Source organism: Macaca mulatta, chromosome 12 (assembly GCF_049350105.2).
Source record: "Macaca mulatta isolate MMU2019108-1 chromosome 12, T2T-MMU8v2.0, whole genome shotgun sequence".
NCBI lineage: Eukaryota > Metazoa > Chordata > Mammalia > Primates > Cercopithecidae > Macaca > Macaca mulatta.
In genome coordinates, this window is record NC_133417.1 from 106153434 (window position 1) to 106175227 (window position 21794).

General features: G+C 39.7%; 1 protein-coding gene across 33 annotated transcripts in view; it reads right to left on the reverse strand.

Moving 5' to 3' along the window:
• HYCC2 (hyccin PI4KA lipid kinase complex subunit 2) overlaps nucleotides 1-21543 on the reverse strand; it is an 83329-nt gene extending 61786 nt beyond the window's left edge. For 13 of the 33 annotated variants that reach the window (XM_077956345.1, XM_015110623.3, XM_077956347.1 and 10 more), the window contains exons 1-2: nucleotides 21482-21543; nucleotides 144-241 (exon numbers count right to left, since the gene is read on the reverse strand). The gene's annotated coding sequence lies outside the window, so the exon portion shown is untranslated. 33 annotated transcript variants of the gene reach the window in all.
• Nucleotides 21544-21794: the final 251 nt, after the last annotated feature.

The window sequence follows — 21794 nt, forward strand, 5'->3', positions numbered from 1 at the left end:
GCAAAAATTAAGATGTCATTATGTTAAGTAAAACTGCTTAATAAATAGAAGCTATCCAGCAAAGGTTACCAAAAATGCTAACATGTCTAACGATATAGAAAATTCATTCTTTATCCTTTAAAAAGTTAAAGTCTTAATTTTACCTGTATTAAGATCAGTTTTCTAAAGGAGGAGGTGGCACAGGAATTCGGCAGAGTTCAAGTGGGGAATTCATTTGTTAAGAGTTAAATATTTTCCAATTCTATAAAAAATACAAATAGAAAACTGAAATATTGAAGAAATAGTCTCAAGAATGTAATACAAAGAACAGTTTTGATAGGCATTTATAATACAGCTTATCTAATTTTAAGAAATAATTATAGATCCAAAAATTTCTGTAACAACTAGCATACTTGCATACCTTTATCAAACCTAATTAAAATGCATTATTTTGAAGACAGAAAGTCTGAATTTTAATTTCAAATTTGCCATTAATTATCTATAAGACCTTGAGTAGATTACTTAAATTATCTGGTGCCTCACTTGCATTATCTGTAATATTAAGTCCCTTCCAGACAAAAATTATATGACTCTTTTGAAACATGTTATAGTGGTTTTTCTTTCTCTCTCTCTCATACACACACACACACAAACACACAATCATTTTAAAAATACCCTCATTAAAATCATAATATGCAGTATAAAACCAAGCTTAAATAATAAGTATCATAAGCTACAAAATTATTTTGGTTGAGTTTCACATAACTGAAAAACATACCTTTTATAGAAAAGAACACAAAAAATGCTATTATGCTGAATTTTTGGCAGAAAAACACATTAAAAGATTGTCAGAATCATTTTCAAATTGCTAAAATGGAGACTTTTCTTAGAAAGTAATAACTATTTTCATGTGTTTGCTGACTACATTATGCTCTCCTTTCTTTGATACAAAGAATACTGTGATGAAATTCTCTTAGAATTATATTAACTGAAGATGTGTCAGGACCCCCTACTCCACTACAGCAGCTGACACTTTATCTCATATACTGGACTTTCACATGTGAGTTTTGTTTTATAAGAAGGTTCTGCAGTGGAGGGAAGAACTTGAATGGGACTAAGGGAGTATTTCTGGAAAGACACAAAAGAGACTGGTAGTACTTTAAGAAGGGGCACTTGATGGAAATAGGGTGTACCTTGGGAATTTTGAACCACAACCACCAAGACAATTGCCAAATTGAAGCAGTCTGTAGGCAGAATGGCTATGTGGGGAACCTCTACAGAGACAAATCTCCCATAGTCTTCCAGGGCCAAGGAGATAGATACTCAGTAGACTCTCAATTTAAAAAGTAACAAACAAAAAGGCCAAATGATAAGAACAATGAGTTTTATTAAACTTTAAGACAACCCTAAAATAGCTCAATCTCTGTCTGGTTGAAGGTAATTAGGTCCTTACCAATTTGTGCAACAGAGAAAAATGTGATCCCTACTGGGAACACTGTATAGCACCTCTATGGTTCTTTCATATACAAAGTCTGGCACACAATTTAAAAATTACTAAAAATACAAAGGGATAAAAAAAAGACCAATAATTAAGAGAAAACTAGACAAGAGAATCAGACTCACAGACATTTTAAAAATGAAGTTAATACACAAGGACAATTATTTAAAGTAATCCTGATTAATAGAAAACAGAAGGGGAAATGTACAAAACTGCTGAAGATGCAACATTTCACTAAAGGATTAGGAACTACAAAAATAATTAAATAAGCACTCTAGAACCGAAAAACACAATATATGAAACTAAGAACTCAATATAGAGCCCTCTCAGCATAGCCGGCAGCACATCAGTCTTATAATCTGAAGAATTCAATATATTGATCTTAGAGCAAATGAGACACAGCGGAAAACAGGATGAGTTAACTAGAAGACAAATCAATAAAAAATACCCGAACCGAAGCATAAAGAGAAAAGAATGGAAGACAGAGGAAGGGGAAAGGGAAAGTAGTGAAAGGAGGAGGGAGAAGTTTAAGACAAATGTGACACACACTCACAATGTCTAATGTGTGTGTGTGTGTGTATCACATTTCTCATATATATACATAAAACAGAAGTCCTAGAAAAGAAGAGAAACTGATAAATGTAATATTCTAACAAAGAATAACTGGGAGTTTTCAAAAACTGATGAAAGAAATCAATCTAGAGATTCAGAATGCTTTGCCAACACCAAGCAGGATATATTAAAAGGAAATTCTACCTAGGATGCCATAAACTAGGGAAGGAAGGGAAGAAGTAAGGCGGAGGGGAATCATAAAAGCAGCCATAGGAAAAAAAAGAGTTGCTCTTCGCAAAACAGTAAGACTCACATATTTCTCAACAGAAATAACAGAAGTCAGAATATAATAGAACAACACTGTTAAAGGGCCAAAGAGAAAACAACTGCCAATCTAGAATACTATGCCCAGCAAAACTATCCTTCAAAAATAAAGGTGAAATTTTAAAACTTGCAAAAAAAAAAAAAAAAAAAAAAAGATTCTCACCTTCTCACCTACAAGCCTGCACTAAAAGAGACTTAAAAGGAATTATTCAGGCAGAAGGAAATTATCCTAAATCATAAACATGGAAACGCAGGAATAAATAAACAATATCATCTGCTCAGTTCTGGGGCATAAAAATATATATATATCAGGGTAAATAGTGTAAGGAAATGTTAATAGTGACAGTTCAAAACAGTAACTGAAATGCCTTGTAAGGTTTAAAGGTTCTAAGATTTTTAGCAGTTGTGTGACACTAGTAATAGTAATAATTTGTATTATACTGTAAAAGTTAAAGAAGGAAGTTGTAATTTTTAGGATAACCATTACAATAAAATTATATATATATAAAACAAGTTAGAAGGAAAATATAACATTTAATCTAAAAGCAAGCAAGAAATTAAAAAAAAAAACAAAAAAACAGATGGGCCAAATAGCAAATGACAGTAAGATTATACATATAAACCCAACTATATTAATAATTATATTACAGTATATAGACCAAGATTGTCCAACTCACAGCCCAGGGCGGGCTTTGAATGTGGCCCAACACAAATTTGTAAACTTTCTTAAAACACAATGCGATTTTTTTTTTTTCAGCTCATCAGCTATCATTAGTGTTAGTGTATTTTATGTGTGGCCCAAGACAATTCTTCTGCTTCCAATATGACCCAGGGAGGCCAAAAGAGTGGATAACCCGATATAGAAAAAATTCTTCTAGTAAAAGACAAATTTTGTCAGACTGGATTAAACAAACAAAGAAGCACAGTCCTTAAAAAAGACACACTAATTTCAGAGAAAGATTTAGAATATATGGCAAGAATGATTATTAGAGATTAAAGTAGTATTAATGAAGGGATCGATCCAACAGGAAGATACCACAATCATAAACTTATATGTACCCAGTAACCTCAAAATACATAAAGCAGCAGGGCATGGTGGCTCAAGCCTATGATTACAGCACATTGGGAAGCTTGAGCTCAGGAGTTCAAAACCAGCCTGGGCAACATGGCGAAACCCATTATCTAGAAAACAAACAAACAAACAAAACCAGCGTGTGGTGGTATATGCCTGTAGTCCCAGCTACTTGGGAGGTTGGAAGGATCACTTGAGCCCAGGAGGTCAAGGCTGCAGTGAGCCACGATCACACCACTGTACTCCCGCCTTAGCAACAGAGCAAGACTCTGTCTTTAAAAAAAAAAAAAGAAAAAAAACACATAAAGCAAAAATTTGCAGAATTAAAAGGAGAAAAAGACAAAGCCAAAATAATAGTTGGAGACCCACATCTCTCTCAGCAAACTGACAGAAAAGGCAACCAAAACTCAGTAAGATCTGAATGGTGCAATTAATAAACAACCAAAATGACTAATACAGAACACTGTACCTAGCAACAACACAATTTGAATTATCTTCTTTTTTTTTTGAGACGGAGTCTCACTCTGTCTCCTAGGCTGGAGTGCAGTGGCGCAATCTTGGCTCACTGCAACCTCTGCCTCCTGGGTTCAAACGAATCTCCTGCCTCAGCGCCTAGAGTAGCTGAGATTATAGGTGCTTGCCACCACCCCTGGCTAATTTTTTTGTTTGTTTGTTTTTTTGTATTTTTAGTAGAGATGGGGTTTCACCACATTGGCCAGGGTAGTCTCAATCCTCTGACCTCGTGATCCACCCACCTCGGCCTTCCAAAGTGCTGAGATTACAGGCATGAGCCACTGCACCTGGCCTAAAATTACATTCCTAAATTATCTATAGGTCAAAGAAGAAATCTCTACAAAAATTTAAAAAATAAGCTGGGTGTGGTGACGCACACCTGTGGTTCCAGCTACTCAAGAGGCTATAAGGTGGGAGCATTGCTTGAGCCCATGAGTTTAAGGCTGCAGTGAGCCGTAACTGTGCCACGGCACTCCAGCCTGGGCAACAAAGTGAGACCCTGTCTCAAAAAAAAAAAATTCCCCCAAAACAAAACAAAGAGAAAACCATGTCAGTATAAAATGGACACATTTCTTAAAAAATATAAATTACTAATGCTGAAAGAAACAGAATATCCAAACAGCCCCAAAGCAAATAAAGAAATGGAATGTATTATTAAAAATCTTTCCTTAAAGAAAATCTCAAGTAAAGATGTTTTCACCAGTGAATTATTCCAGTTACGGGAGAAACCACACCAAGATTATAAAAGTCATCCCGAGAATAGAAAATAATAAATATGCAGAGGAGGGAGAATCTCTTGAAACCGGTAGGCAGAGGTTACAGTGAGCCAAGATCGCGCCACTGCACTCCAGCCTGCATGATACCCTGTCTCGAAAAAGGAAAAAAAAAAAAAAAAAAGAATGAAGACTTCCTAACTATTTTTAAGAACCAGTATAATAGCCAGGTGCAGTGGCCCACGCCTACAATCCCAGTACTTTGGGAGGCTGAGGCAGGCAGATCACTTAAGGTCAGGAGTTCAAGACTAGCCTGGCCAACATGGTGAAACCCCATCTCTACTAAAAATACAAAAATTAGCCAAGTGTGGTGGTAGGTGCCTGTAATCACAGTTATTTGGGAGGCTGAGGCAGGAGAATCACCCGAAGCCAGGAGGCAGAGGTTGCAGTGAGCCGAGATCGCACCATTGCACTCCAGCCTGGGGGACAGAGCAAGACTCAGTTTCTGAATACAAGGTTAATTAATACAAAAAAAATCAATTGTGTTTCTATAAACCAAACACAAATTTTTAAAAATGCATCTTACAACAGCATTAAAAAAATAAGACTAGAAATAAATCTAAGTCTTATTTATAAGAAAAGTCTTATGTATAAGAAAACAAGAAAACATTTTTTAGAGAAAATAAAGACGGTTTAAATAAAGCAGAGGATATACCATGTTCATGAGTTGGGAAGACTCATAAAGATGTCAGTTCTCCCTCAGTTAATCACTCCCTTAGTATTAAGCATATGTATTGCCTAATCTGTCATTGTGTGGGGTGGGGGCAGGAAAACTGTAAGATCCTGGCACAAAAACCAGCCCAAAACTGAGATTGGACCAAGACCATAGAGAACACCCCAATCCTCAATCATAAGCCTAATACTAGGGAAGGAGAAAAGTGTGAGGAGAGAAGGGCCTTCCATTTCTCAATAAGATAGAGTGACAGAAAGTCAACTTACCTTCTTGCCTGAATTTAAGACATGGAAGAAAGCCGGGCATGGTGGTTCATGCCTGTAATCCTAGCACTTTTGGAGGGCAAGGAGGGTGGACCACTTGAACTCAGGAGTTCAAAACTAATTTGTGCAACATGGTGAAACCCCATCTCCACTAAAACTACAAAAGCTAGCCCAGCACAGTGGCACACACCTGTAGTCCCAGCTACTCAGGAGGCGGAGGCAGGAGAATCACTTGAGCCCAGGAGGCGAGGCTGCAGTGAGCCGAGATCATGCCACCGCACTACAGCCTGGGCAACAGGAGTGGGGGGAAAAGAAAAAACACGGAAGAAAATATGAAACAAAGGTAGGTCACAGTGGCTTACACTTGTTATCCCAGCACTCTGGGAGGCCAAGGCAGGAGGACAGACTGAGCCCAGGAGTTTGAGACCAGCCTGGCCAATACAGTGAAACCTCATTTCTGCAAAAAAAATTTTTTTTAAATTAGCCAGGCACGGTGGCACATGCCTGTAGTTGCAGCTACTCAGGAGACTGAGGTGGGAGGAACACTTGAACCTGGGAGGTGGAGGCTGCAGTGAGAAGTAACTGTGCCACTGCACTGCAGCCTAGGCAACAGAGCAAGACTCTATCTCAAAAGAAAAAGAAAAAATAAAGAAAGAAAATACATGAAACACAAGTTTTCATGACACTGGACGCAGACAATGAAGAACAATGAAGTTGCCTCAACTTCCTTCCTCAAGACTTTCCAGGCTGCAGGCTAAGGAAGAGAAAGGCAAGTGAAAACTCGTAGACTCTCTGAGTTAAGGAGGCAGAGCCAAGAGTACAGGTAGACCAAAGTGTTAGAGGACAGGGTAACGCGGAGAGCTGTACTGAGAACGAACCCTGGAGATCTGCAAAGGATCCCTCTCTAGTAGTCAAACGAAAACTGATCAGCACACTGTATGTGTGAGGAAACTACTAGAAACCAGGAAAAGAAGCACCAGATTAGAGGTAGCAGTGTCCAGAACTTACACAGGGCCAGAAATAGTGCCACTTCTCACCAATTCCATTGAGGATGGGGTCAAGTACACATAAGAGTTCTTCCTAAGTAATGGGGACTTACCAGCCCTACAGCGAACACAGATCCAGTACTCTCTATTAAATCTTAAAATCTTTTTTTTGTTTGTTTGTTTGTTTGTTTGTTTGTTTTTGAGACAGAATTTCCCTCTTGTCAACCAGGCTGGAGTACAATAGCACGATTTCCAGTCACCGCAACCTCCGCCTCCTGAGTTCAAGTAATTCTCCAGCCTGGGCCACCCAAGTAGCTGGGATTATAGGTGCCCGCCACCATGCCCAGCTAATGTTTGTATTTTTAGTAGAGACAGGGTTTTACCATATTGGCCAGGCTGGTCTCAAACTCCTGACCTCAGATGATCTGTAAAATCAAAATCTGGAACTATTTTCAAATAAATGTAACTGCATCCCAGAGCAGAGTTCGAACACATTTATAGGAATGCAAAACTATCCCACGTAATGCAAAGGTTTAAAAAGTGCTTGCACACTGGAGTTTGCCCTTCTTTCTACTTTTAAAATCTAGCAGCCATGTGAAGAAGCCAGAGCTAGCTTAATGAATAGACATAGGCCGGCCAACCGCCAGCACTATCCAACAAATGTGTGAGTGAAGCCATCTTAAATAACAGTCCCAGTGAAATGACATGAGTAATCTCAGGGAAGATCAAAAAAAGAACTGCCCAAGCCAGGCGCGGTGGCTCATGCCTGTAATCCCAGCACTTTGGGAGGCCAAGGCAGGTGAATCATGAGGTCAGGAGATCGAGACCATCCTGACTAACATGGTGAAACCTCGTCTCTACTAAAAATACAAAAAAAAATAGCCAGGCATGGTGGCGGGCACCTGTAATCCCAGCTACTCAGGAGGCTGAAGAAGGAGAACCATTTGAACCCAGGAGGCAGAGGCTGCAGTGAGCCAAGATCGTGCCGCTGACCCATAGAATTGTGAGCAAATAAAATAGTTGTCATGTTAAGCTACTAAATTTTGGGGCTATATAATAAAGGGTAACAAATACATATGTTAAAGAGGGGAGTTGAAAATCATTCATAAATCTACTATAAAGGACATTAAAAAGTGTTCATCACTAGATAATTTTCAAAACAGATCTTATTAACTGAGTCCCTACCAAGACATTCTGAGAGACACTAAATGCCAGGAACTAGAAACCAGCTCTTAGTTCAAAATGACACAGGTTTGTATTAGCATTAGAACTCAATGCAGCATCCCTTCCTGGTCCCCAGGCTGCAGGGGAGTTAGCCTACTGAAGAAAGTAATGAAAACAGTGATCTAACAAAAATCATAGTTGTCCACTTATAGGTCCTGGATATCAATACTTTTAAATTATCCATATAAATTTAGTGATGTCAATTATCTTTGTCCTTTTTTGGATATCTGCCTGCTCTAGCTACAGGGGCTTTCTTAATGTTTCTTGAACATGCCAAACTCGTTCTTGCCTAAGAGGCTTTGTGCTTCTATTCCCTTTGCTGCCCAGCTGCACGCATTGGTTTCCTTCTTACTTCATCCAGGTCTCTGCTCAATCCAAAAAAAAAAAAAAAAAAAAAACAAACCCACTACCCATCACCAATCACAATCACTCTCTATCCCATGATCTGCTTTACTATTCTCCACATTTACTAGTACTTGTTTACTGCCTATTTTCTCCTACTGGAATACATAAACACATAGGAGGTTGTCTTCTTATTCACCACTAAATCCACAGTCCCTATTTCAGTGGCTAGACAAAGCAGGTAGTCACTAGATGTACAGGGAAGCAAGAAAAGATCCCTATTTACCTAAGTGTTATTGGGGTCATGGCAGAGTAATGACCTCAGAAAATCCTCTCCTCCATAAAAGCAACAAGACACTGGTAAAAAGTGTCAGAATGAACTTTTTCAGAACTTTGGAAATTAGGCAAAAGGTTAATGCAATCTGGGAAGTGTTTATTCAAGAAAAGTAGCTGAATCTCTAAGTAGCTGAGACTACAGGATGTACCCACTGTGCCCAGCCGTCAAGGAGTTTTAACTTGCCCTATTCCCATTCCACCTCCCCAGCTCCACAGTAGCCTTGAAAACAAAAAGCCCACAATCACACTAAGAGCCAGCAGACTGGCAGCCACTAAAGGTGACAGAATGGTCTGCAATGCCTTCAAAGCCTCATTCTTGAAAAACTAATTATTTGACCCGTCTGATAGTTCCTGGAAGACCCTGATATGGTTCGGCTATGTCCCCACCCAAATCTCATCTTGAATTGTAACTCCCACAATTCCCACATGTCGTGGGAGATGATTAAATTATGGGGTGGATCATTCCTGCTCTGTTCTCATGAATGAGTCTCATGAGATCGGATGGTTTTAAAAATGGGAATTTCCCTGCACAAGCTCTCCCTTTGCCTGCTGCCATCCATGTAAGATGTGACTTGCTTCTCCTTGCTTTCTGCCATGATTGTGAGGCTTCCCCAGCCATGAGGAACTGTAAATCCATTAAACCTATTTTTCTTCCCAGTCTCGGGTATGTCTTTATCAGCAGTGTGAAAATGGACTAATACAGACCCCATATGCAAGGACGTCTTTAATTTGACTTGAAGATCAACCAGTGCAAAGTCTTTTCCCTAGGGGTATTTGTCTAAAACAGGAGCAGTTATTTAATATCCCGGCTGCCTAAGGCAGGGGATACAGTTAGGGCAAACAACAGGCCAGTCAAAAAGCCTAAAAAGAAAAGCTGGGAGCCAGGCACGGTGGCTCATGCCTGTGCACTTTGTGTGTGAGGCCAAGGCTGGTGGATGACTTGCAATCAGGAGTTCGAGGCCAGTCTGGTCAACATGGTGAAACCCCACCTCTACTAAAAACACAAAAATTAGCTGGACATGGTGGCACACACCTATAGTACCAGCTATTCAGGAGCCTGAGGCAGGAGAACTGCTTAAACCCGGAAGCAGGAAGTTGCGGTGAGCCAAGATCACACCACTGCCCTCCAGCCTAGGCAACAGAGTGAGACCCTACCTCAAAAACAAACAAAAAACCCAGAAAAGAGAAGCTGGGGAATGAGATGTCCAAAAAGGACTCTGAAAAGCTCCAACAACTTCCCGGGAATCCAGAACGTCATATTCATGCAAAGGGATGTGTACTCAGAGCTATATGCATGCTCAGGAATAGTCTGAGAAGCCCTTAAAATCTCATTAGGGGCTAACCTGAGGCTCTGCACACAAGTCACTACTGGAAAATTAATGGCATCTTTTGCAACTCTACTGGGAGAGGATTCTTGCAAGCTTGAGCTTGGTTTCTTCCAGACTTCATTCCATTTGCCTTTTGCTTTGCTGATTTGCCTTGTATCATCTCATTGTAATAAACTATAACTGTGAATAAAATATTGAGTTCTAAGAGTCAATCTTGGAAATCATGAAATGTGGGAATGGTCTTGAGGGACCCTCTACAAAGCTCCTAAGCCCTTTTGACATAAACCTAGTTAATGAAGATAACTTCCTAGCTTCCTGCTAGGACAAGAAGTTCCAGCCTTACCTTGCACAAATCCTGCCTTCAGCCTAGAATCAGACATTTCTCCAAGGAACTCCTTTCAGTAGGAAACAATACTTTAAAGACTACACTATGGGTGCTAAAGCTTGGGCATATCTTAAATTCAATTTACTCCCAATTAAGTGACATAGGGGTAGAGAGAGGAAAGGATCCATTCCTTGTGTTTCTAGTAAAAAAAAATTTTCCCCCATAAAAAGTAGTATCCAACTCTGAAGAACCTAAAAACATGTTGGATATACAACCTGTTTAGGTATGTAGGCACAAAATTAAAGTAGAAAAATAAATTCCAAGAAAATATGTTGAATTTTTTAAATTTTAATTTAATTTTAATTTTAATTTTCAGAGATGAGTTCTTGCTGTGTTGCCCAGGCTGGTCTTGAACTCCAGGCATCAAGCAATCCTCCTGACTTGGCCTCCCAAAGTGCTGGGATTACAGGCATGAGCCACTGCACCTGGCCTATGTTGAATTTTAGAATAAACCTTTCAAATACTGAATAAATAAATGTTGGTTTAAACTTTACTTAATTAACTGGCACAGTTCATAATAAGTTCTTCCTAAAGGCAAAAATATTTGAAATATTGGCATCTTTTTTTCTTTTGTGTTTTCTTTTGTATTTTTTTCCCAATTTTTTTTTATTGTGGTAAAACACACTTAACAAAAAATTTACCATCTTAACCATTTTTAATGTACATTTCAGTGGTATTAAATATATTCATAATGTTGTCCAACCATCACCATACTCTTTTCATCTTGTAAAACTAAAACTCACGGTGAGCCGAGATCGCACCATTGCACTCCAGCCTGGGCAACAAGAGCGGAGAAAAAAAAAACACTAAAACTCTAAGCTAGGCGTAGGGGCTCACACCTGTAATCCCAGCCCTTCGGGAGGCCAAGGAAGGCAGATTATTTGAGCCCAGGAGTTTGAGACCAGTCTAGGCAACATGGCAAAACCCTGTCTCTATAAAAAATATAAAAATTAACCGGCCATGGTAGTGTGCACCTATAGTTCCAGCTACTCCAGGACTGAGGTGAGAGGAACACTTGAGCCCAGAGTTTGAGGTTACAGTGAGCTACAATCATGCCACTGCACCCCAGCATGGGTGACAGAGTGAAACCCTGTCTCTAAAAAAAAACATAAAAATAAAAATGAAGGACAAGTTATCATAGCTCAATCTGCCACCACCACTTAGAAAGAAGCACAGTGCTGGGAGCAGTGGCTTATGCCTGTAATCCTAACTACTCGGGTGGCTGATGTGGGAGGATTACTTGAGGCCAGTAGTTCGAGACCAGCTTGGGCAACATAGAAAGACCCTATCTCTAAAATTAAAATAAAATAAAGAGGCCAGGCGCGGTGGCTCAAGCCTGTAATCCCAGCACTTTGGGAGGCCGAGACAGGTGGATCACGAGGTCAGGAGATCAAGACCATCCTGGCTAACACGGTGAAACCCCGTCTCTACTAAAAAACACAAAAAACTAGCCGGGCGAGGTGGCAGGCGCCTGTAGTCCCAGCTACTCGGGAGGCTGAGGCAGGAGAATTGCTTGAAGCCGGGAGGCGGAGGTTGTGGTGAGCAGAGACCACACCATTGCACTCCAGTCTGGGTAACAAGAGCGAAACTCCATCCCAAAAAAAAAAAAAAAAAGATGTTCTGCCATTTGGGCCTTAAGATCCAGCAAATTCAGTGGTATTCAAAGTGTCTGTGGTAGATGATAAAGTAGCTGTATAAAGCTACCAGTAGGCCCTAATAGGAGAATCACAACAAGGCACAGAAGTCCATCTAAAGCAGGATTTCTTAACCTTGGCACTATTGGCACTTTAGTCACCCTTGACATTGTGAATGGCTTTTACGTGATAGGATGTTTAGCAGCATCCCTGCCCTCTTCCTACTAGATGCCAATAGCACTGCCCTGAATTGTGACCAGCAAAATGTCTCTAAACATTGTCAAGTGTCCCCCTGGATGAGAACTACTGCTTCTGAAGAGAGTTATGCCCTCTCTGCAGATGACTGCTCTTCTTTTGAGAAATAGCTCCTTGCTTGACTTTTGAGCCCCAGCAGTGACTGACCATGTGACCTGACATACTCTCAAGAAGTGAGTGTTCCAATCCACCAAGCCATAAAGCTATACGTGCTGGCAGTGTTCCATCATTAAATGGAAGTGATATCGTGTGTCAAATGTGAACTTTCAAGGGAACATGGGAGGACTATATTTTTCTATCCTCTTTAAGTCAAATGTGACCTTACGACTTTTTTTTTTTACCAAAGAGCAGAAATCATTTCTGCAGAAACATTTATGTGCCAGTACGCAATTCTCCAGCCCGTTCTTCTCTTGTCACTATGATAATAGAAGCAGAGATAAATATAGATACGCAATGCTGACCCATCAAATGAAGAACAGCTGCCTGGAATCACCCAACTTGCAGCAGATTTTACATGAGAAGAAATAAATCTCTCTTTTTCACATTTTAAGCCTTTATTTGAAGGTTGGTTATTACCACTACATAACCAACTAATCCTGACTACAATGGTTGTAATGAGGTTAGAGCAGGCTCCAAAAGCACAAGTAAGCTAAAAGAACAAATGGCTCAGACACCCATGGCACTTACTTCTACTAATCAACTCTTCCTTAATCTATGGCCCTGTAGAGTTCCCTAAGATCAAATGAAAGAAGAAGAAAAAAACTTAGACCTGGTTTACACATGGTTGCATACAATATGCTGGCAGTGGCCTTACAGAGAAGTAGCCCTACAAGACAGGAGAAAGGGAATTCCCAGTAGGCAGAACTTCAAACAGTATCTCTTTGTTCACTATACCTGAAGAAACCGAAGATATAGATCTATTGGTTTGGCTAAATGGCCTTTGTAAACAGTATTTGCTCAACAGACTCATGAACAAAATGGTCTTGTCAGCAAGAATAGAAATTATACCCTGGCTCAACACAGACTTCCCCTCATCAATGTTGATCTACAATTTCACAATATGCCAGGCTATCTCACACCTCACACATTTTCTTATGCTACACTCCTCTCTGGAATGCCTTTCAACTACCCTCTATCCTAACTGCCCTCCCCTTCTTCCAACACTCAGACCAACAGTTGCCTCCTCTATGAAGCTTTTGCATAGCATACAATCCTGCATCAATTCAAAGCCCTCTCCTTCCTGTTCACACAGCAGTTCTCAACATAGGGTCCACAGACCCCCAGGGATCTATAATAAAACTCATAAACTTTGATAAGAAGAAAATTGTATCACTCTTTTTACCAATCTCTAACTAAAATTTATAATGTCATTAGACTGTGAGTATAGGCAAAACAATAAAACAAACAACCATAATATTTTTACGATTTGGTCACCAATAGAAATCACAGGTATTAGGCCAGGCACGATGGCTCACGCCTATAATTCCAGTACTTTGGGAAGCCAACACGGGTGGATCACTTGAGGTCAGGAGACCACCCTGGCCAACATGGTGAAACCCCGCCTCTACTAAAAATACAAAAATTAGCCAGGCGTCGTGGCGCATGCCTGTAGTCCCAGCTACCCAGGAAGCTGAAGCATGAGAATCACTTGAACCTGGGAGGTGGAGGTTGCAGTAATCTGAGATCGCACCATTGCACTCCAGCCTGGGAAACAGGGCCAGACTTCATCTCAAGAAAAAAAGAGAAATCACAGAAATTTTCATATCAAATTACATTTGTTTCTTATCACTATGTCATGACACTTTTTTCTGGTCAGAGAGCTTCCATTCTACCCTGGATAAAAATGTTTCCAATCTCATCTGCCCAGATATTTAGCTAAACATTTTTCTAGGTGTTTCCATATGAGATTAACATTTAAATCTATAGACTGAGTAAAGCAGATTGCCCTTCCTAATGTGGGTGGATGTCATTTAATCAGTGGAAAGCCTGAATAGACAAAAAGGCTAAGCCTCCCCCAAGTAGAGAGAGTCAGTTTCTTCTGCCTAAGGACATTAACTTTCTCCTGCCTTCAAACTCAAACTGAAACATTAGCTCTTCAAAGTCTCAAGCCTGAGTGACTGCTACTATGTTATCTCTGGTTCTCAGGCATTTGGACTGTGTCTGACTGGAACTATACCATCAGCTCTCCTGAGTCTCCAGCTTGCCAACTACCCTGCAGGCGTGGTAGAAAGCACCTGTGATCCCAGCTACTCAAGAGGCAGAGATGGGAAGATCATCTGAGTTCAGGAGGTAGAGGCCGCAGTGAGTTGTAATTGCACCACTGCACTCCAGCCTGGGCAACAGAGTGAGACCTTGTCTCCAAATATGATAATAATTATTAAATATATTAATTAGATTTATATATATAATTTATATATATATATATATGGCAACTGTTGAAATGGTCCTAGTGAGCCGCCCAGTGAGAGGTTAGAGGCCTGAACAACTACTACTGCTGCTATTACTATTAATAGCAGCTAATATTTATTGTGCACCAAGTACTATAATAAAAATATTCTGTGTATCTGCTCATTTAATCCTAACAACTCTTCTTAAAAACCTTTAATTTTGAAATTATAGACTCATGGGAAGTTGAAAAAAAATTGCCAGCAGGTCTCATGTACCCTTTGCCCATTTTCCCTCAATGGGAACACCTTGAATAACTACAGTAAAATATCAAGACCAGGAAATTGACATTGCTACAGTCTACAAAGTTTATTCAGATCTAACCAGTTTTACAAGCACTCATGTATATGTGTGTGTATAGCTCTATGCAATTTTATCACATATGTAGACTCATGTAATTACCACCACAATCAAGATACAGAACTGTTCTGTCACCAAGACACTCTTGTAGTCCCACCCACTCCCCTCTCCTTGATAACTAAACCATGGCAACCACGAATCTGTTCTCCATCTCTTTATTTTTAGTATTCAAGAATGTTATATAAATGGAATCATGGAATATGCAATTTTCACATTTTTTTCACTTGAGACCCATTCAAGTTGTTACATATCAAACAGTCCATTCCTTTTTATTGCTGCATAGCAGTCCATGATACAGATGCACTATAGTCTATTTAACCTGTTGAAGAACATTTATGTTTCCAGTTTTTGGCTATTAGGAATAAAGATGCTATGAGAAATCACACAAATTTTTATATGAATGTAAGTTTCAGTTTCTCTCGAACAAATGCCCAAGACTGCAATTGTTGGCTTGTATAACTCTATTTCTAAAGATAAGGACACTGAGATGTAAATAGTGGAGCTGGGATTCTAATCTAGACCGTTGCCTCCAGGCCCTAACTCTTCATAATATTTCTAGCCGCTATAGATGAGAGAAGTACATGGAATCAAAAAAAGAGTAAGAAGGTAAAGTCAACAGAACCTAGCATTGCTCAGATGAGGGGTAAGTGTTAAAGATAGACAACATCAGGGTTTCAGTTCCAGCAGGTTAGAAAGATGATAAAAGGGAAAACATGAATTCACTTTTAAACATATTATATTTGAAGGACCTGTAGATCATCTTCATCCAGCAGGCAATTACATGTATAGAATAGGAACTAAAGTTCAAGGGAAAGCTCTGGATTAGAGACACAGATTTGAGAACCATCATATTCGGATGCTAATTAAATAAAAAAGATCACAGAGTAACAAAGTATAAAATGAGAGAAGATTCAGAACCTTAAGGAACAGAAACATTTAAGTCTTAAATTTTATATTCATTTCCCCTAGTATTTTCCATAAACAGTAGATACTGTAAAATACTGCAAATTCAAATTAACTTTAGATTTTTAAAAAGTCCTTCATGGTTTCTTGCCTTTTTTTTTTTTTTGGAGACACAGTCTCACTTCATCACCCAGGCTGGAGTGCAGTGGCACAATCTTGGCTCACTGCAACCTCCACTTCCTAGGTTCAAGCAATTTTCCTGCCTCAGCCACTCGAGTAGCTGGCACTACAGGTGTGCACCACCATGCCCAGCTAACTTTTGTATTTTTAGTAAAGACAGGGTTTCACCATGTTGGCCAGGCTGATCTTGAAATCCTGACCTCAAGTGATCTACCCACCTCGGCCTCCCAAGATACTGGGATTACAGGCATAAGCCACTGTGCCCAGCCATTATGTTTTCTATTTGAGTCTTACAGTTACCCTATAATGTAGACAGGACAGTAGTATATTCTCTCCCATCCCCACACCCTTTCTCATTTAAAAAGTATAAACTAATAAATAAATTTTAAAAAGAATGAATGCACAGATTAAAAAGCCTCAATAGAAAAGAATATGGAAAAAGTATAACTTTCAGTCCCTGCTCAGTATCTAACTTGTCTCTCTCATATATATATATATATGGAAAGGAATTTAAGGAGGTTAATTGGCAAGTCTTAGTAGCTAACAAAAGTCTATATTAATTAAGAATCAGGGAGACTCTTTTCACAAGATAGTGCCAAAGGCGAAGAAGGAAGCTCCTACCCCCTCTTAAAGCAGAAGCCAAAGCAAAGGCTTTGAAGGCCAAGAAAGCAGTGCTGAAAGGTGTCCACAACCACATACACAAAAAAAGAAGATCCACAAGTCACCCATGTCCCAGTGGCCCAAGGCAGCCCCAGAGGTAGCCCAAATATCCTTGTAAGATAGCAGGATACAAGGAGAAAGAAGCTTCACCACTATGCCATCATCAGGTTCCTGCTGATCACTGAGGCTACCATGAAGAAGATACAAGACAACAACATACTTGTGTTCATTGTGGATGTTAAAGTCAACAGGCACCAGGTCAAATAGGCTATAAAGAAGCTCTTTACCATCGATAAGGCCAAGGTCAAGACCCTAATCAGACCTGATGAAGAGAAGAAGGCATATGTTTGACTGGCTCCTGATTATGATGCTTTGGAGGTTGCCAACAAAATTGGGATCATCTAAACTGAGTTCGGCTGGCTAATTCTAAGTATATATCTTAATATCTTTTCACCAGAAAAAAAAAAGAATCAAGCACTATCAACAGTTAAATATTCATAATGACAAAGGTGATGGATAAATTGGATTCTAACACTTTTTGAAGTTTCATGTGTTAAAATAGGACAAAATAGATATTCTGTAACCCATGCTTTGCCATTCAATAAATTGATGCCATTTACCATATTTTATGACTACTTTTTTGGCAGTTATATTTCAAAACTAGAAAGTACTATAATTCTATAAATAATCAAAGTCACACCTCTTAATATATTACATAATTGGGTTTTTACGCTTTTCTCTAAAATTAAAGTCTACTCATACTTTTCCTCAGATTTGTCTCCATGGCAGCCAGATACTCAAACAGAAAGTCTAGAATTCACAAAGATGAACTGTAAGTTTCTAAACTGGACCCAAGTCAAGGTAAACACATTTGCAATGCCAATTTTTAGTATATATTACTGAGTGGAATGTTTATGCAAAGATTAATGCATATGTTCATCATATATCATTATCAGAAAACAACCTTGAATTACTCCAACTCTTATTTTCCAATTTTAGTTTAATTCTAGAACTAGATAGCTTTCAGGGACAGTAAGAGAATAGGATATAAATGTCTATACAAATTAGCACAGGTCTGAATCATGAAAGAAATTAGTTTGATTTATGGAAAGCAGATAAGTGCCAAGTAAGAACTAATCCAAACCAAAACATTCAGCACAATTTTCATTTCTCGCAACTCCAGCTCCTGGCTAGAAAAACTATCCTAGCTATGACAGGCTGGGTGCGGTGGCTCACGCCTGTAATCCCAGCACTTTGGGAGGCCGAGGCAGGTGGATCACCTGAGGTCGGGAGTTCAAGACCAGCCTGACCAACTAGTAGAAACCCCGTCTCTACTAAAAAAATACAAAATTAGCCGGGCGTGGTGGCACATGCCTGTAATTCCAGCTACTTCGGAGGCTGAGGCAGGAGAATGGCTTGAACCTGGGAGGCGGAGGTTGCTGTGAGCCAAGATCGTGCCACTGCACTCCAGCCAGGGCAACAAGAGCGAAACTCTGTCTCAAAAAAAAAAAAGAAAGAAAAAAAAAGCTATCCTAGCTATGACATGAAATGACAATTTATTGAGCTATAAAAATACTAGCAAATTAGTAGATTTGGCAGCCCTTTCTCTAAACTGAAACTACTACTGCTTCATACCACAAGTGTCAGAGTCTTTGAATTAGATCAAGGCACTTCCACTCTGAAGTGGAAACCAGTGGTGAATCAAATAATCAAGGGAATTTGTTTCCAAAATACATCTACCCCCTTCACACTCCTCTCATCTGTAAGATTCTGAAGGGAAGTGGAGATGATATAAGTGATATGTGTATGCCTTTTTAAAAACTCCTAAATTGTTTTGAGGTATCTATTTCCAACTCCATGAAGAATTCTTAAATTAGTTCCAAATTTTTTAAAAACACTGTATCAATCACAGGCTTGAGGAGCAGAGCTAACAAGTGACAAGGGCTCAACAGAAGGCTAGAAAGGTAAGGAGCTGTACTCAGAACAGATGTAAGCTACTTTCAGAGCTTTCTGTGCTGGCTCCCTCCAGAATCCACTACATTTTAGTCAGTGATAAATGTTCAGTTCAATATCCCGAGAAAAGCACATAGTCTAAGCAGATAAAAATGTAAAAAGAAACAACTCTGGAAATCAAAAGAAATAAGAAGCCACAGACAATGACAGACAAAAAAATCTTCTGTTCTGGCTTTAAAAGAACAGTAACTCGGAACAAGGATCTCTAAGGGGGAAAAAAAAGAACAATACAAAGTACGATTGTGATAACTAGTTTTGAAACTTCTGCCCATATTTTATCAGTTTTTCATTATGTAGCATTGGTTTTTCTATAAGATTCAAGCTGAAAATCTCAATCATTCTAGAACTTAATAAACTATTACACGACGCCAAAACTGTGTATTACAAATAATCAAACTTAAATCTGAATCACATGTCAAGATAGTTTAAGGGCTGGGCTAAAAAACACACTTTCAAGGTCTATTTTATGGCAAACAAACTCCTTTACAATCATTGTTTCAAATTCCTTATAAACAGCTCCAATACTGAAATGTTTCATAAGAGAGAACTTCTATAACGTATAAATAACCATCTAACCACACTATATGCTAATTTGGACTAGTGTTTCTTTAACTACTTGTTAATTTCCTACTCGATGCTCAACTTACTGCATTCTACAATGACACCTACTGGCCATTGAAAATCAGCCATTAGTTCTCTAAGACAGCTCTAGTAGGCTGGTTACATAAGAAACACACACACACACACACACACACACACACACACGCATAAAAGCAAAGATTTAACTGGTACTCAAAACACTACAGAATTGCACCTAAAATAGAACCAGAAATTTCCTTTGTGACTGAGATTGCATTATTCTTGGAAAAAGAGAAAAGTCAAAGAACAAAACACCAAACGTCAATTAAAATTTTTATCTAAAGCATTCTCAAATATTTCAGTACTGAGAACATCTGGGAACAAACAAACTTTAATGATGCACCTCTTTCCCAATTAAAATTTTGAGAAAAAAACGAAATTTTGACTTAGGTTCATATACAGGAATATAAATTATCATTAATAGAAAAAAATCACATCTTATAAAGTTTTTCTGACATGCACTACTGAAATAAATTTAGGAAAATTATAGAGTTGCTGATACTACATTAGACCTTATCTCCTAAGCTAAAGACAATATTTCAAACACCTTACATTTTAGAAATTTATAACGCTTCCTTTAAAATTATTTTCCAGTGCTTCTTTGAAAATTGTTTTTCAATGAGCTATAAAATCAAGTTTTTATGTCGTTTGCCCTTCCATAACACATACTGAATAGAATTCCTATTTTAATTCTACATTTTATTGTGGAAACAATGAATTATAAAACTTTTTAAAAATAAGATAATTTAGTTAATTATATCTATAAATATATTTTGCCTCTGCCCGAGAGGTTCAGAGTCCACTTTTTAAACCTAATAATTCATAACTAGCTTATCAGACTTGTTTACAGAACAAACTACTTAAAAGTTGACTTTTTTCGGCCAAGCGCGGTGGCTCACGCCTGTAATCCTAGCACTTTGGGAGGCCGAGGCAGGCGGATCACCTGAGGTCCGGAATTCGAGACCAGCCTGGCCAACATGGAGAAACCCCGTCTCTACTAAAAATACAAAATTAGCCGGGCGTGGTGGCGCATGCCTGTAATCCCAGCTACTTCGGAGGCTGAGGCAGGAGAATGGCTTGAATTCGGGAGGCGGAGGTTGCTGTGAGCCGAGATCGCGCCATTGCACTCCAGCCTGGGCAACAAGAGCGAAACTCCGTCTCAAAAAAAAAAAAAAAAAAATTGACTTTTTTGCCCAAATTCAGACCACCACCTTATTTGCACAGTTGCTAACTTCCACAATATCCTGGGGGGAGGAAGAGATCTGCCAACTAATTTTCTACTCATTTTCCAACTTACACTTAGCTCCCACTGTAAATTTTTTAAGGATCCCCACTTTCCTGAAGATTTTTTTTAAATGTTGTCAGCCTTGACCCTCAAATAAATTCACAAACTACAAAACATGAACCTGCAAACTACAAAACATGAACCACATTCATCGCAACCTAGTATCTGTCAAGTCAAGTCCATATTTGGGATAAGCTCTTCGTGACTACTCTATCCTCCATGCTACCACCCTTCGCCTACAGAACCTGCCAAGGTAAAAGACACTCAAGCCAAAGAAAAAAGTGTTCTAATACATTAATAGGTTGAAAGACCTTCTCTCCCAGGAGGGGCAACCTAGTTGTTTGGGTAAATAACCGCCAAAGATTACATAATGTACAGCAATAATGAGTTTTCAGGATCTGACCGCCCGTAAATATTTTTCTTCTCCGCTCCCCTTCACCACCCCCAGGAAATAGCCCTAAGAAGCAATCACTGGGATTTCTTAGCTGTCTTCAATGCCGTGTCCTTTTCTCGCCTAGGGCTTTGTGCAAGGAATCCCTTCAGCCCTCACTACACCGCCTTGCTCCCGCCTCTCTCCTCCCTCTCTGCTGGCGCCAGCGCAGCCCCCACGCCCTAGGTGGGCCCCCACGTCGCCCCACAGGGCTCGGCTTCCACCCGCCTCGGCTGCAGCCTTCTCCTCCTCAGGACCCTCCCAAGATGTTACCTGGTTTACGAGAGGTTCTGGGACCACCAACACACCAACTACCGCCTTTCCAGACCACCCACGCCAGCTACCCTCTGTAGTTTCCGCGGCCGAAGGAGAAGAAAAACCCTCTTCACCTAGCACTTTGCGTCCCCCAAAGACAGTACCACCGCCTACCTGTCACCCTGCTGTCTCCGGCTTCCTACTGCCACCGCCTCCCGCAGCAGCCTGCCAACTGCAGCGCAACAACCAACCCTTTCATTGGGTGAGAGCACGCGCTCAACAACAGCCTCCCTGATTGGCTTCAGTATGTCCGCGGCCCTGCCCCCTGTGCGGTGTCTAAGGGTTCCGTCCCCAAGGAAGAAGAACATGTTCTCTTCCCCGCCTTTTTCTCTTCTACAGTATCTGTTACCTCAGTCAGATTGAAGATGCACATATGTGGGGAAGATAATCGACTTCCAGCCTCCTTCATGTAATCTCTTCCTGATTT